Source organism: Protopterus annectens, chromosome 1.part2 (genome assembly GCF_019279795.1).
Source record: "Protopterus annectens isolate FY-2018-M chromosome 1.part2, PAN1.0, whole genome shotgun sequence".
NCBI lineage: Eukaryota > Metazoa > Chordata > Ceratodontiformes > Protopteridae > Protopterus > Protopterus annectens.
Window position 1 is genome coordinate 381794254 of NC_056727.1, and position 18405 is coordinate 381812658.

Sequence of the window (18405 nt, forward strand, 5' to 3'; positions counted from 1 at the left end):
CAGTTTCATAATAACTGCAGTCTAAATTCATTGAAAGAGAGTATGAATGAATGAATGAATAAATGAATGAATGAATGAATGAATTCATATACCTTTGGCAGCCTTCCCAAGGAATAACACCAGTGTTACCTCTGAGGGACTACTGGCTGTCTGCCAAATTCACAGCTGGAAAAAAGGGCATGACCAATGGGACACAAATCATTTCACAGTCAAGCAGATAAGAGAGAAAAAAGTAGAGAAATTGTAGCACTTAAATGCCATATTATTAGTTCCTGTAGACTGCATGGCAAGCTGCAGTATATTACTGTTAAAGTAATGGCTCCACTGGAACAGAGATGCGGACTGCATGAGTCAGCTACATCATCAGTCTTCTTGTTCGGCCTCATTTATCTGAAGTTTGGAAAGTCAGATCACTTCACAATATGAAACGAGACTGCTAAGGAAAACATTAATATGACTTTCCTTGTTTAATCTAACTAGACATCCGGAACATGTATGCTAAATGTTTAAATCCTGAGGGATCTGTATAATATTACTAGTTAAATGATTTGCTTTTTTGTTAACCACAATACATGTACTGTATAACATTTGGTTTAATGATACTAAACTGAGTGAAATGTACTTGTTTGATTATTTCTTAATAAAAATCAGTATAATAAAGCATAGCTGTGCTGTGTCTCCCTCTCTCTCTTAACTATTTCCTGTAAAAATGATTTTTTTGAACATTTATAGGGTATTTTGCTTTTCTGAAGCTGTTTGCTGTTTTTCTTAAAATGTAGCCATAAGGTATTGCAGCTAAAAGAATATATGGTACACCTTCTCTGTATATGTTTCCTTGTATACACAGTAATGTAATTCAATGTAAAAGCACTGTTCTTGTTATGGCTATTTTTGCTCTAAATTGTTCTTTACACCCATTCTTTCAAAGAAAATTACCACTGCTAGAAGTACAGACCGAAGGTCTTATATATAACATTCATTTGCTGTGAAAACTATTAACCTTCACTCAGTCTGAAAACTATTTCCTTTCAAACTGTGCATGAAGGACAGGAATTTTTATAAGTGAATTAAAAACATCTGTACCACCTACAATATTGTTATCAGTCGATCAATAATGGTTTTATTTATTTAAGTTTATGTATGTGTGGAATAAAGTGTAATGTAGTTCTGTTTTTCTGCTATTCCTAGTTGCTTTATTGCTATGCATCTTTAAATTCTTCTACTAACAACAGTGCAAAAGAGAACTTAAAAACTGTTGAGTCCATTGTCCATAACTGTTTCTTTCTTAAAGAAATCTTCATGTTAGGACACATCATATTACCATTATATTTAATTCCTATAAAAAGGGATTTATCAATATTAATAACAGTTCAGACGTCTGACCACAAAAAAAAAACCTTGAATGGTTTTCTTTAACTATGGCAGACATTTGTGTAAATTGTTACGTTTAAAACATGGTCTTCTCTACAATGAATTCATTACATCCGAGTGACGCCTCCAGGTGCATCTGCACTTACATCCTACTAACACTTCTAGGCTTGCTTGTTCATATTTTCATCAATAGTTCCAAAACCATGCTATGTTCAAGGTATTAAAATATTTCATCTTAAAGCTTACACAATGGCAAACTCATCTGTATTAATATTTGACCTCTGTCTAGTGCAGGTAAAGAGATATTACACATTTTTATTGTATTAATTTATACAGATATAATTTTTGCAAATTTCCAAATATCTCAGCAACCAAGTAACACAGACAGAACTCCGTAGCCTAATATGAACCCTATCAGCTAGATGAATAAAATGTTACTAAGAGAATATGTCTAACTTGAGTGGTTGCTGAGGTACTGTAAGTTCTTTACAACATAATAAAAACATAGTTAATGTGTTTACTGTGACTTATAAACTTTAGTTTAAGACCTAGGACCTAAAGAATACTACCACTATAAAAATAGTTTGTACTGAAGAGTTTGCCATTTATACTTCTTTCATAACCCATATGGCTCCGGAGATATGAACATTTGCTTGAAATATGAGGACATAATTTGATTCTGTCAAAAGGCTTAGGGTCTGCCCATTGGAAGTTACAGCGCAGACTTCCTGAGCTCCATTGGAGTGACTGAGGTAAATCATGAATTTGAGAAAAAAAGAGACTTTTATTTAGGACTTTTTTGGGATAATAAATGTACTTAACAAAGTTTTTTAGGTAGCTCTTAGCACCCTTAATCCATAGTCTCAGAATGGAGCATAGAAGCAGCCAATATCTGTAATCGCAGATTATCAGCAAGAAGCTAAAACAGCTGTAAAAGGTATTGTACCCTTTGCTGTCACTCCAAAAAGTGTGGTAGACAGAAGTACCTCATAGCTTTTAAAGCCATTCATTCATCAGAGCCACATCTTCTGGCCACTAGCAATAGCAGGAAGTGTCTTTTGGCTATCAAAGCCATAAAACACTGTGCACTATTACTCTGTTTTTCTGTAACTATTGGATTAACTGAGGTTCTCTGTGCTACTATGAATAATTAATGTTTTCTCCAATCATAACTCAGCTGACACATGTTCTTGACATGGGTGTGAAAATTAACTTATCAAGCTTTGCTTCATTGCACTCTTGAGGTGAATTTCTTGACATTCATGCCTGGAATTCATAACAACTTGGTTATGACTGGAGACCTGATCATAATCTTCTGTAGTACGTTTGCATGCTACCAGTTCTTTTAAACTGTTAAGTTGGGACCGTAATCAATTTCTTCACCACATCCTTATAAATAACATCTACTCACAGGCCCCTATCCATAATCCTAAAACCCACACTCTTAAAAAAAAATACTCAAATGAATCTACTCTTCATAAAATCAAATTGTTCCACATCAAGCACTGGAGTCGCAGTGCTTGTTTCAGCAAAGCTGCTGCATGAAGGTTTATCAAAAACATATATTACAGAAAAAGCTTTGATAGGCCTATCATTTCCCTTATGTACAGAGACAACCAGTGCCTGTTTACAAACAGTAAGAACAGATCCAAATAAAAAAACAGGTCCTGTTAAACAAAAATGATAACATAAAATACAAAATGTCACTAAGCTGAAACAAAACTGCCATTGGTATATTATCAGTATCACATGACTATGCCCTTATAATGAAGGAACCCATTTTGTACCATATATAAAGTTCAACAAACAAGCATAGTTAAAAAACAGATTACTAGCAGGTGTGTTAGCAGACAAATGTTGACAGGATGAGGAAAGGGAAAATGCTGTAGACATACTTAAATAGTTATAAAAGAGCATTGGTATTATCTTGTCTTCACTGCTAGTATGCCACTTGTTTACAAAATTGATTCACTATAGTAAGAGGAATAACTCAACTTAAAGTTAATCGTGTTTTTTTTTAGTCTGTTATGGTAATACCTTGTAATGATCAAACAAAAACATGCTGTAATACATGAAGAACAACAGCCAGTAAAACATCAGAAAAAAAATGTATTCCAATTTGTTAAGTGCTTTTGTTCCCAATACTGGAACTTCAACAGAACAATAAAAATCACAGTGAGGTCACCTAAAAAATACCATTATCAAAGTCACATAATAAAAAAATGCTCCAATGATAAAACCATTCTAAGCAAACAATTAATTAAATAATTAAAACAATTAAGTATTAGAATTCTTTAATCTATAGACAGCATTAATAGAACAAGATTCGTTGAGCCCTGAGTAACTAGTGGTTTCTAATTTTAATTGCCATTCCAATTCACATTTTTCTAAATTTTCTTCTGTAATAAAACCACAGCAGTCACTACAAACTTATTCAGTAACTAAAAAACAAAACAGTGTGCATTTTTTCAACATGTTTATAAAGAGCATTGGTAGATTTACATTTACAAATGTCAAACAAATGTTCATAAATACATTCCTTGAGCTTTCTGGAAGTTTTCCAAACATAAAATGCTGGACATGATTTGCATTGAGCCAGATAAACTACCATCTTAGAATTACAAAAATATCTTTTAAATATAAAAGTTACATTTCTATCTTAAAAATTGTCCTTTACCAGTATATAAGAACATTGAGGGCAGCAACCACACTTAAACATACCCCTATTGATCATTTATGCATTATTCATCCTTCTTAAATTATTGATTTCCAAATAATTCTTAAGATATTTAGCTTTCCTATAAATTATACAGGAATTTCACCCACTTTATCCAATAGTACCCTGTCATTCAAAAAAAAAAGCCCAGTTCATATACAGGATGTTCAAAATTATCCCACTATCCATACAAAATGTGGTGACAAAAAATAGCGTTACTACCAAAATTATTAACAATATTGTTAATGACAAAATTAATACTTAAAATTCAAGAATTTAAGTGGTCTGTATTTAAATTTTTACTGGAATAATTGGCATATAAAAGCCGCTCCTCCTTTTAACTAAAACATAATTCATGATATCCCTCACAGACTCCACTGGATACCCTCTTTACTAAAACATTTTAGTTAAAATGTTACATTCTTTGCATAACATATCAAAATCAGAAAACATTCTTGCTAGCCAAATTAGCTGACCCTTCACATCTGCCTTCTTTTGATGTCTAGGATGCAAACTTTTAAAGTGGAAAATTTGAGAAGGTTGTTTTTGATATATACTGGACCAATATTTCTGTTTAACATAATCTTTTCATAAATCAACATCTAAATACACAATTTTATCCTTGTCACTACTATATATAAATTTCAAAAAATTAACTGTGCTATTAATATATTGTGTAAGTTCACATAATAACCTATAAGGAGAATTATTTCAAAAAATAAATATATCATCCAAAAGTCGTATGTATAGAGAACAGGCCTCCTTAAATTGACTATTCATAATAAAATTACTTTCCTAATAACTCATTACGAAATTAGCAAAAATGGGGGCACACACTGCCTTCATTGGCACTCCATTTTTTTGTCAAAATAATTCTCCCTCGAAGAATATAAAATTATTTTTTAAAACTAGTTCCATTAAAGCAATGATAGCATTGATTTTATCAGCAGGCAACTTGGTACAACTAAAAAATATATTCCTCAAACCACTGTAACCCATTATCATGTGGAATGACAAAATATCAATTTTGAACATCAATTGTGAGGAACACAGCATTGGAACCTCACTCATTTTCTTCAAAAAATGTCAAAAATCTTTGCAGTTATACATCTAACTATTCAACCCATCTTTCAATATGTTATCTAAATAAAACAGGAGGAGCAACAATCACACAGAGACATAACTGAAGTGCAACTCTGTAGCTGCTCCAGCTATAAATATATATGTACACACACACACACACACACACACACACATATATACACATACACACACACACACACATGTATATATATATATATATATATATATATATATATATATATATATATATATATATATATATATATATATATAATATCTATATAGATATATATATATATATATATATATATATATATATATATATATATATATATATATATATATATATATATATATGGGTCTAGGACACATGCTTGTCTAGCATGTGTCCAAATCACAAAACACCAAACACACATACACGAAAGCGCTTAACATCGAAAAGCACTTCCGTGTATGTGTAGTTCAAAAAAAAATCTACATTTCTGCAGGGGGGCTCCCCCCTTGCACCCCCCCCCCCCCCTACTTTAATATTCTCACTCTGAGATCACACTACAGTGGGGAAAAGGGAATTTTCCCTTACCCATACTGTAGTCTGACAGGCACACATACACGGAAGCACTGGTTGATGTTAAGTGCTTTCGTGTATGTGTGTTCGGTGTTTTGTGATTTGGACATATGCTAGTCAAGCATGTGTCCGGATTCCCATATATATATATATATATATATATATATATATATATATATATATATATATATATATATAGAGTATAAAAGCAATGGTAAAGCACAGGTAATAACTTACAAAAATAATCACCTTCTTAACCTCCTCACCTTTAGAATGGGCTTCAGAGACACGTAATCATTTAATCCAATGAATTCAGACAGAGAAAGGACTAGCACAGCATAAACATAATCACATTTATTCAAACAAAGGACATATCAAGAGTGTAAGCACATTTGTGTAGTAGCACTATGCTTCATCAGACATAAAAAGCTCTCATAAACTACCCTTTTTTAAAAAACACCTTGTCCAATCACATCCTAATATCATTAATTAGTAATTACTCAAATTAGAAAGTCAAGTGTGTTAAAGGCATCAATACAGTCTTGCAGGCTCTATTATGCTTCATAAAACTTTCAGCATCAAAATCTCATTCAATATATAACAGTAAATTGTATGATACTCTGCCAGTTATTATGAAAAATCAGCATGTTAAAAAATTGTAAAAAACTTAAACAGTTAAAAGCAGCAGCATTTGTCAAAATGTAACATGCAATTACTAAATGCAAACCTTAAAACTTCTTCAATTAAACATACTGCATTACATCTTATATTAATATGCATGTCCCAAAATTTATCATAAGCATAAACAAAAAAATCAATGTGTTAACTTCATACATTTCTTATTTGCTGTTATTAAAAACTTTCTAAATATTTGCATTGAATCCTAAATACATTCGCAAATCTCCTGAGTCAGATTACTGTCTGCTATATGAATCCCGATGAATATAACTTCCATATAGGTTCATAGGTTCATACTAGGCTATCTGCCCTAGGGCATTTATAAGCCTAGCCAAAGTGTGTTTGGCTTTCGCCACCCATTTTAAATTAATTTTGCTATGCCCTTTTTCGAGGTTAGTATACTGTGCCTCTGTCTAACAGTGACACAGAAGTGATACCCGGGGTAAACCTACGATCTCCCATCCACTCATCAAGATTCCTCTTGAAGAGAGTCAATGAGGGAATCTGCCTAACCTGGACTGGGATTTTATTCCAGAGAGAAGGGAGCCTCTGGGTTATGAATCTGTCCCTCCAGCATGTCCTATTTATTTCAGTGCTGAGGTTCAAGTCTCTTGAGTGCGTAGTTCGATGGGATTTGGATTTTTTGAGGTGCAGCATGTCCATTAATTCTGGGTTGGACATGGCTTTATACATCAGGCACAGATCGCCTCTGAGCAGGCTGTATGCCACTGAGTAGAGCTGGAGTTTCTTTAACCGGGCAGCATATGGCATCTGTTTGAGCCCTTTGATCCTCTGGGTGAGGTACTTTTGGGGTCTTTCCAGTTGCTGCAGGTGTCTGGTAAGGTACATCCCAAAAGGGGCACTGTACTCAATTATGGGCCTGATGAGGGATGAGTAAAGAGGCATGATGACCTCCTCTGATCTTGATGTGAATCCCTTCATGATGAGGTGGGCTATATAAAATGTTTTTCTAACCACTTTGGCCATGTGGTTTTCAAATGACAGATTGCTATCAACTTGGGTCCCCAGGTCCCTAATTACTTCTTCTGTACTTAATGGATTACCACCTATGTGGTAATTTGTGGGCACTTTGTTTTTGCCAAAGGGGATAACTATACACTTTTTGGCATTTAGCTTGAGGCCATTGCTCTGGCACCAGTTGTCTGTTTCTATGAGGCCCTTTTGGAGGATGCTTGTGTCGGCTGGAGAGTCGATTATGGTGCCCAGTTTGCAGTCATCTGCGAACTTGGTCAGCCACAGTCCTTCCGTGTTGGCCTGTACCTCCAAGAAATATATACCGAACAAGAGAGGTCCCAGGACTGAGCCTTGTGGGACGCCACATGTAACAGGTTTGGAGTCTGACATGGCTCCAGCAATTCTAACCATGTGGGTTCTGTCCTTGAGCCAGTTTGCAACCCATCTAGTGACATAGGGGTTTATATTTAAGCTGGTGAGCTTATCTATAATGCCCGAGTGGGGTATTGTATCGAAGGCTTTTGCGAGGTCCAGGTTGGCTGTGTGGACCACCTTCCCCTCGTCAATGGCCTTGGTGACTGTTTCAAAGAAATTGACCAGGTTTAAGAGGCAGGATCTGCCCTTAACAAAGCCAAACGGTAGGATCCAGTGTCTGTAGGTCCCCAATATCTTTATTTATGAGGTCCATGATGATCATTTCCATAGCTTTGCAGACCAAGCTAGTCAGTCTTATGGGGCGATAGTTTCCAGGATCCGTTGAGGCACCACCTTTGTGGAGAGGGACCACTGTTGCTGTACGCCACTCTTTGGGTACATATCCTATAGTAAGGCTGAGATTGAACAGTAGTTTTATGTTTGGGTTTAGCTCTTCTTGGAGTTCATGTAGGACGCAGCCCGGGACACCGTCTGGTCCCATTGATGCTGTGTTTTTTGCTTTGGAGAGGGCGGCTCTTACCTGAGCATCTGAGATGTCAGGGGGGCAGCACTCTGCTGGGATAGATATTTCTCTTTTGGTGGAGAGGAGGGGGAGAAGTTTGCGCTGAACCTGTCAGCTAGGATGTTGGCAATGTCTGTGGGTTCGGTGTATTTTTTGTCATTTTGGACTAATTTTGAGCATATCTGGGAATTCCCACCCAGGTTCCTAACATAACTAAAGAAAGCCTTGTGATTATCTTTAGTGTCCTGTGCAATTTTTCTCTCGAAGCTGGCCTTAGACGATTTTATGAGTGCCCGTAGTTTTTTGCTTATACTGATCAGAGATGCCTTCCCTTTTTTGGATTTTGCTCTATCATGTAGTAGCTTCCTCCTTCTATTGTATAGTTTGTTTATGGCTGGGGTCCACCAGACAGGACGTCTGCCTTTGGAGGATTGGGTCTTGGTTTTATTTGGGATTGCATAATCCATGCATTCCTGAAGGTGTTCATATAATGCGTTTATAAAGGATTCTGCGGTCTGGGCCGTATTTTCCACAGGCCCGGGGGCTTTGAAGGATTCCACCTCGGTTTTGAGGAGTGTGAAATTTGCTTTAGAAAAGTTTTTCACTGTGGTTTTCTGGGCAGGGGGTGGGGTCGGGATGTGAATATCTAGTGAGATTAGTTTATGGTCTGATCTTACCAGTGAGGGAAACACTTCTGGTCTGGAGCATAGAGTCCCCATGTTGGTGATGATCAGGTCCAGTATGTTTTCCCCTCTTGTGGGAGTGGTAACAAGTTGTTCCATAGCATTTGAGTTTATAAATTCTAGGAACCTTTGGGCTAGGGTGTTGGAGCTAGAGTAATGCTCCCAGTCTATGTTTGGGTAGTTGAAGTCGCCCAATATAATGGTGTTTGGAGAGACCTTCATATTTTCCAGTGTTCTCAGGAAGGCTGAGTGGGGTTTCTGGGTTTGGTAGGGTGATCTGTAGCAAGCTATAAACTGGAAGGCAGTTTTACCCACTGTTAGTTGCACATGGATAGTCTCTGATGCTTTGTGCTGTGCCACCAACATGGAAGGGTGGGTATATTTGACGAATATTGATACTCCCCCTCCTTTTGTGGTTCGGTCCAAGTTTTGGGGCCGAAAAGCATGGTATGAGGTATAACCTGGTAGTGCTGGGGTGCTCTTGGGAGCCTTGAACCAGGTTTCTGTTACTGCACAGATATCAATGTTCTCCATGCTAAGGAGAGTTTCGAATGCATCCATCTTGAGGTTTAGACTTCTGGCGTTGAGTAGCATTACTCTTAGTTTCTTATCCCTTGTGATACCTATGGAGGTGTGTTTGTCTTTTGAGCCTTGCCTAAAAAAAGCACTATGGGGGTAGCAAGAGCCTTTGCCAATATCCGAAAGCCCAGTGGTGACAGGTGCAAGCCGTCCCTAGCGAAGCATCGTGGCTTGTCGAGCATGTCATCCCAGGCTGACAGGCATTGGATCCCCTTTGAATGACACCAGTACTTAAGCCAATTGTTGAAATTGATCATCTTGTCTTCATATTGTGGCATCATTCTTGGTGAGGGTAAGATGCTACTCAAGGTCAGGGTCATTCCCGCCTGGGCTACATGCTCAGAGAGCTCCTCTATGTCTCTTTTCATGTAGTCCAGGGAGGTACATCTCAGGTCATTCACACCAGCATGGACAATGACTGAGTCATATTTGTACTTGCCTTGGAGTGACCTGAGTGCTTGTGTTATGTGGCGGATCCTAGCGCCCGACAGGCAGCTCACCGTGACCTTCTCCTTGTTCAGCCTGGTCAGCGGGACGTCAGTGTGCCTGACGATAGATTCACCTATTACAAGTGTATCAGGTGTGTTGTTTAGACCTAAGGGCTGTGACTGTTCGGCACACTGGCTTTGTGAGCTATGTGTTGCACGTGTTTTGTTTTGGGGTAGCGGTTGCTTGGGTGTCTGCTTTGGAGGTCTCTGCAGCTTAGGCAGATTTTTATATTTAAAAAGAAAGCCTGAATTCCTTGAGAAATATCTGTAAAGAATCTAATTACACTCTATGCAAACATAATCAAGTTATATAACCTTAAGCCATACCATTACGAACACGCCATGCTTCCAAAGCCCATGGCTTCCTACTTATTGCCAAACCTCACAAAAAAGCCTATAAGGGAAAACACTACTATATGTTGCTATAGCAACAGAAAACTAAATAGTTCTACTAGGCAGCCTCAGACACACAACCTTACTTAGCTCTGCTAAGCTAAGGGGAAACCCGAGCCACAGGGCTTCAATAAGCTTACAGTATGCTTGACACACCCCTCTATGATGTCATATAGCTCTTAGGCTTGCACCATTGTCTTCCTGCACCGACATGGTTGGGTGCAGGCTAGCCATGAGGGGGGGATCTAGGATTCAGTATCATTCCCCTCATTTGCATAGAATTGCCATCTAATGCCTAGTTACAAGTCCCACACTGAGCCTTCCCCCTTACCAACCACTATTCACTGGCCATGTTGTCTTCTGCCTGCCATTGAGTATAATGGCAAAATTGTGATTTTTGGAAAAAATGCTTATTTCAAGTATTTTTTTTTCGACTCGATCACGTTTGTGCGCCGCTGCCCTATGCTTAAACAGCTGAAATCGTCTAAAAAAAATTAAGTTATTTTTTTTATTTTTGCAAATGATTTCCATGCCAGTGGCAATATATTTGGCCATTGGCATGGTTTCCACATTATATAGACCCTTTATTTGGAGCTGTCATGGCTCTGTTTTGTAGTTTGCAGAAATATACTCAGGTACTAACCGAGTATATTTCTGCAGAGTACACTAGTCCTGCACTGTCGACTGCCAGCTTCCCGGTTTGCAAATTCACCTCATTTGCATGGCTTTCACCTGAAAATATGGTAATTTGCATACAGGAGCTGTGTCTGTGCAGGAATAGTGCAGGAACGCTCCTGCACGTCCCGGGAGCTTATTCCTGGATCTCATGGTGGCCATATTGCCTTCAGCAGCTCCTGCACTATTCCTGCACATCATGCAGAGCTTGCTGAATCCTGGGGTATAATACAATAATGTAATTCCTCTGAAAAAAAAAGTATTAGGAATGAAATACAAGGACTACCAAGAAAGAGTTAAGGAAGTGTGATTATATTTTCCTTTAAATAGGTCACACAAGTATGACTTCTACCTGATCTCTAAGATAAAGGTCTTTTGTGGTTCTCTTTGACAGTTTGTACCTAGAATAACTCAGTAAAGGTGCTAACAACAGATCAGGGAACTTTATGCTAAAAACAAATACCAATGATAGAAAAATAAATGACATATTATGCAATGCCTTATAAGTTGTATAACATGCAGTCCTGTTAAATCAAAAGAAGTCAGTGTGTGTGTGTGTGTGTGTGTGTGTGTGTGTGTGTGTGTGTGTGTGTGTGTGTGTGTGTGTGTGTGTGTGTGTGTGTGTGTGTTTGCCAGGTTGTGTGTATGTGTGTCTAATGTTTATATATATATATATATATATATATATATATATATATATATATATATATACACGTGTGTGTGTGTGTGTGTATGTGTATTTATATAGATAGATATCCCATATGAAGTCAAAAGTATCAACATGTGCTTACAGCAATCAAGCTTCAGAACTGATCATATGTATTCTGACCCTCAAACTCTTGTAGTAGAATTCAAAACAAACAAGGGTCCTGCTACTAGCTATATGATTTCTAATACCGCCTGAGCAATGCATCAAAAACTGCATGAAAAACTGAATATACAGTAGCTTTCATACTCCCTCAACAACAGTAAAACAGTTTTACAATCTCCTGTATTCTCTGATGAATGCCACACTTAAGAAATATAATAAATTTATCTTGTACAACTTCAACCATCTTAGTCACCACAGGTGCTATATCCCAGGAACCTTTGTTTTCTTAGGTATGGTTGAGTTCATCACTAAGTGCACCTTACCAAACCATATTGTCAAAACCCCCTCCTGCATGACCCAGAAATAGTGATTATCTGACAAATCATCTTAGTCTATATTATCTCTACCTAATGTTTTTACTTTTGAGAAATAACATGGTAGCTACTACCACAACAAAGATACAGTTTCACAGAGTAGTAAAACAATCAGCCATGACTGAGAAATAGACAGCAAGGTAAAATAACAACTGCAGTGTTTAATTCAATATCACTAATGCACAGATAGTGCCATAAACTGCCTCCACACACAACCAAGCACAATCAGACCCAGGCAAGTGGGAAGGTTAGTTGGTCCAAATACAAAAAAATACAGCAATAGCAGCAGCACTAAATACAACTTCATGAGCAGACAGATAGCAGTATAAATTGCTGCCACACACAACTAAGCACAGCCAGGTAAAGGCAATCACTACCAGTATAGCCCAGAAAATAAGGTAATTTGTTTCTGTAGGAGATTGCAAAATTAGGATAGCTAGCAAGGTGAGCATGTGGTACAGTGATATGCACTCTGGTATCATGTTGATCATTTTGCAACAATACTACAACTAAGCTTGTCACTTCTCAGGAATTGTGAGACTGATTTCTAAGTTAAATCTAGTAGCAAGTATTCAAGGAATATTGTCATGTCATGTCACAACTCAGAGCAAAATGGAGTCTAAAACACAATAAACTGACCCCAGGGTTTAATAAACTCCATCTAGGCATCGTGTAGAGCCTACACAGAAATCTATCCATGTTCACGGACATGGTCCCTCCTTGGCAGCGTGCCATGCATATTAATGATGGCGCTCTGCCAAGGGGGAGCCGAGGAATATGTATATTGGATCAGTGTAGGGAGAGGTGTAGCAGCTAACCAAGGCTGCAGATAAGTTTGAGACTCCATGATGTTCTATAATGTCCTGTTTTTGCTTTATTTTATTTTTTTAATGCATGTTTGGGTGGCACAGAGCACAGCAATGCCAAGCTGTGTTCACATGTAGACAGCTGACACCTGCCAGACATAAAAAATAGAAACCAGATGTAATTAATAAGCATAATGGTATTTTATGTTTTTTCTTTAATTTGGCATTTGCGTGGCGCAGAGAGCAGCTAAGCTGAGTGGAGCTCATACATACATACATAGACGACACCTGATGGATTTTTTAATATCCACATAGCTAAGTGGGTAAAGTTATGGCTGTATGTGTAGTAGGTCCAGGGTTCAAACACATGGAAGGCAGAACTTGTCTGTAATGCATTTTTGTTGCACACATTATTGACACAGTTTTAAAATATGGCTCCATTGTACTCTGTGCAACTGTGCTCAAACCTGACAGCACCGCATAAACATGATAATGGCTGCGAATGATTGCATTGTGCTCAGCTTCACTAAAACCACAACTGTGCATGTTTGCACACAGCTCAGCTCTGCTTGGCTGGTTTATGTACTGCTAAGCAATGTGGCACTTTTTTGAATGTTGCTCAATGATGTGTAAGGGCAGGAAAACAGCCTATATTATGCGTACTGGGCAGGAATTCTGCAGAATCCTTTGGAATTCAATCATTTCTATATAACCCTGCAATCCTCCAAAAGTCTCTTAAAAAAACCTCAAACAGTATCTCAAAGTGAATTGGCTATGCCCACGTACCAACCCTGATTAAGTTATAAACTAAAAGCATATTCTGTAATTATCATAACTTCTAACTACGTCACCAAGCTCTGCTTCCAATCTGATATCTCTTACTTTTAATTGTGTCTGTCCATGGGAATTATGAGTCTCTACTAGGGAACACTACTAAGCCATTGTATATAATCACTTTGTTTTTATAATTGTTTGCTAACTTCTGTGTAATCTATGTAAGTTTGTCTATGTGGAGCTTTTCTCCCTGGGCCTCCGCTGAAAATGGACATGTATCCACTCGGACTATCCCAGTAAACAAATGTAAAATAAATAATTATATAAAATAAAATATGTCTGCTGGTGTTGGAGAAGGTGATCACTTTTGGGCGCAGAGGTGGGGCATTCAGGAGTCCAGGGTCATGGCTGGGCTCCTTATTAAAAACCATGACCCCGGTTGATGCAGGATGGATTCCAGGGCTCAGAGTATAAGGTGGAGGCCTGGGACCATTTGGCCAGGCAACTCAACAGTGTTACTGGTATCCTCTGCACAGGTGAGCAGTGTTGTCATTATTTTGATGACCTGAAAAGGAAGAAGAGAGGAACCCTGGACACCTGGGTCCAGGAAGCTGAGCTGAGAATGCTCCACAAGTATGTAAGTATGTCTTCCTCTGTCTAACCAAAATGCAAACTGAATCTCTGCAAAACTGATTTGCATAATAGTGTGCTTCTCTCCCAACAGCTGCAGCTGAGAGGGCTCACAAGGTTGAGTCCTATTCCAGGTGCCTGACGAGGTTATGCTGTGAGTGTGGTAAGTATGGATTTAGTATGCCAACAATAGTGCAATAAGCAAGAAAGAGTAAAGCATTTACTGCAATAATGTATACACAAGAAACACTGTAGTGCAATAAATGAGCATGCATAACTGTAGTGTAATACATGGCTATTAGAGCTGTAGAGATGTAGTGCAATAAATGAACAATAAGAACTGTATTTCAATAAAACATTAGCAATCTCAATACCAGTAAGCAAAATGTTGTTCAGCAGGATTGTCAAAACCATTGCAGTAGAGCTGTATGCATTGATTGTCTATGGTAAGGCTTTTGCAGTCAAGTGTAACACTGTAATAGTGTAGCCAGCAAATCTAATGGTCTGCAAACTGTATTGCTGAACTCATAGTATTGTCCAAGGCTGTATCCAGGCCAATATTGGTCACATAATGCTCTCTCTTCTTTAGACAGCAGGTAATAAAGGTATATGGGTGAGGTAGCCTAGTCTATGGGCAAATAATGTATGTGGAATGCACAGATATTTCAAACCAATAACAATAAAATGTGTTCAATGGCATCGTTGATTCTAACATAAAGCTTTTTTCATGTATGCAGTATGCTGTATTCCAAGCAGTTTGTTCTACTCGCACTGCAGTCTACTATAACACTGTAATAGTACTAGAATGATTGAGGAATCTCCTGCATCAGTATTGCTCAATTCATAATATAGTTCCAGGTGATCTCCAGGGCAAGTATGAGTCACTCAATAGTCAGCAGTGACTCTGCAGATCAGTCTGTTAAATGAATTGTATGCGGTACATTTTGACATAACAGTCCTGGGTTTAAATCCAGTGGTATGTAGCACTAACTTCTCATTATCAGTCATGCAATGCTCACATTTTCTCTTAGACCAGGAACACAACAAAATATATGGGTAAGGCAGCCCATATTATGAGCCAACAGTCTGTTTAGATTGCACAGAATGTTAACATCAATACCAAGAATGTGTTTATCAGCATTGTTGATTCATAAATAAAGCTTTGTAATCCCAGTATGGCTGTATCCCTTGCATGTCTGTACTAAGTTGCTGCAGTCAATTATTACAATATTTGCAGATGTCCCCTGTAGTCACAGCTATTGGGTTCTACTCCCACGCCTGCTGTCTAAGGCATGATGGCTGTCTAGCTTACTTAACATGCACAAATATGCCTCTCAAGTGTCACAGTTTTTCATAATGTAATTAAAACTGCCTAATCCATCTGTCACATGATTAGTGGATAAATTATTACTTGGAATGCAATGCATTACCAAATCAATTTACAGAACACCTGAGTAGTTAAGCCCACATTATGTGAAACTGTTCTTTGAAGTGGTGTACCTACATTTGTTACCGCTTGGCCCATACTGACCCATGCTAACAGCTTGAGAGGTATGTATGTGCTGCATCAGTTTAGGAGAATTGTAGTCACTACAACTGGTGACCCTAAACACCTGTAGAGTTTATATTTCAGTGTATTGAGGGATATAATCTGGAATGTCAGTAATGGAATGTTCTTCTCCCCACCCCTTATCTTCATTTATTTATTATAGTTATTTATTATTATGATTAATATTAATATATCTTATCAAACTAACTAAATTTGGAAAATGTGATTAATTATTGTTATGTGTTATTATGATGCAGTATAAACATATTTATTAAACTCACAGTTTTGTTGGCCCTGTGGTTTACTTTGTACTGGCATGCTGTTACCATACTGTTATGTTACTTAATGTTGTAGTGCACATAATATACATTAATATGTATTTGGATGAATAAATATGATGTTCAATTTTGTTAATACTAGCATTGGTTTGGTTATTACTAACCATAACATATTGCTATACCTCATTTCCCAAAGCACGTCAAGGTAGGCCGATTCCAACTGATCCTCCTACCTTGCCTCAACAAGCCATGGCACTGGGTCCCAGCACATCTGGGACTCAGACCAGTGGTGCCCCCTCTGCTAAACCTGTACTACCTGCAATGATGGTTAATACCACCCACCAGGACAGAGCCCAGCCCCCGTCTGGGACCAGTGGCAGAGGAAGTGTTGTCACCCATGTGGAGCTGCCGGTCTTGGTGCACAGGATAGTCCACTGTATCTATGACCAATGTTTGCACCAGATTGAGGGCATGCATGCTGACCTGGTGGGGCAGTGTCACCCTGGTGATCAGCCTCCAACATAGCCACCCTCAGGGCAGTGAAGGAGCAGTGTCAACAGTCCCATGGGTGGGGATGTGAGTCACACTGCAGCCATCTAGAGGCATGTGGGACTCGGATTTAACAACATCCTCCCTATCCAAGGTGTTCACCCCATCATGTGTCACACATCACCCCTTGTCTGCTGTTCTGTCTGTCATGTCTGTTTGCAAATGCATCCTCACCTACTCAACTTACTTCCCCCACATGTACCTATGTCCCTTCCCCAACATTCCACTCTCATCTAAAAAAAAAAAAGAATCAGCACCAGTCCCACAAAAATATATCGTCCCATACATATGTCTCCATTTTGCACACATGTCCACTGGACACACGTAATTCAGTCCAATTGACTTGACAATGCAGTTATGTTATCCTTATCCCTCTTTCTGGGGTTTGAGAGTCCAAATTCATCTACAAATCCTGTCAAAGTGCAAAGCTGTTGCTGTACAAGAAATGGATAGCTATGATTCTTTCCTACACTCTTCCTGTACATCCCTACCTGTCTTTCACTATGTTTTTTCCCCTGCTTGCCCCAATTTCTCCACTTTCCTACCACCCCTTTTTTCCTTTCTTTATTATTTTTAGTGTGGAACTGCATGGTGCACCATACCACTCAGCTTTGCTTAGCTCAGCTAAATAGAACTGTAAAGATTAAATGTGTTTTTACCATTGTCAGACATGTACAAAATACACACCTCTGCTGTGTTTCATACCTGAGCCCATCACAACTACAGCACACTGCATTAACCTACCATGCCATGCAAATCTGGATTAAAATAGCTGTTTTCATCAAAACAAAGTGATTGCCACTTACAGTCAATAGGCGTGTCTCAGCGGAGCTGTGCGCCTCATAGTAAAAACTGAAATAACAACTAATGGGAAAAATGAGAGTGTACCTTGGACTCTGGTGCAATAATACAGCACTAGACAGCCAAAGACATAATAATGGATGGAAGTGAGGCCTGTGATAGCAGGTAAATGTGCCCTTTTATCAGCAACATGTAGAAAGACACCTGCTAAGGCATCAATGGCAAAGTGCATGTTCAACTGAGACCCTGATGCAGAAATACAGCATATAAAGCCATGTGCATACTGATGGATGGAGACAATGTGTGTCACACCCTGTATGTCTTCACATATATCTTGCAAATACACCTGCTGTAGCAGTGACTCAGTAACTGAGTCTAATTGCCTTGCATATCGTGCATTTTGCCACACACAGTCCTGTGTTCAAATCAAGTCTTGTGTTGCAGTTCAATTAAATTATTGTACAGACAACAATTAATGACTGCATCATGCAATCTTTACCTGCACAAGTTACTGTTAATTAATTAACTGCTATACAGTTTTGCAAGTCAAAGGCCTGCATGTAGGGACACACTGCACATATCCGTATAGCATAACTATATGTCACCTACTACTCTGTTATTGGCACTGTTGCATAACAGACAGTCCTTAATCACATGCCTTGCTTGGACTGTAAAGGGTACCCTTACCCT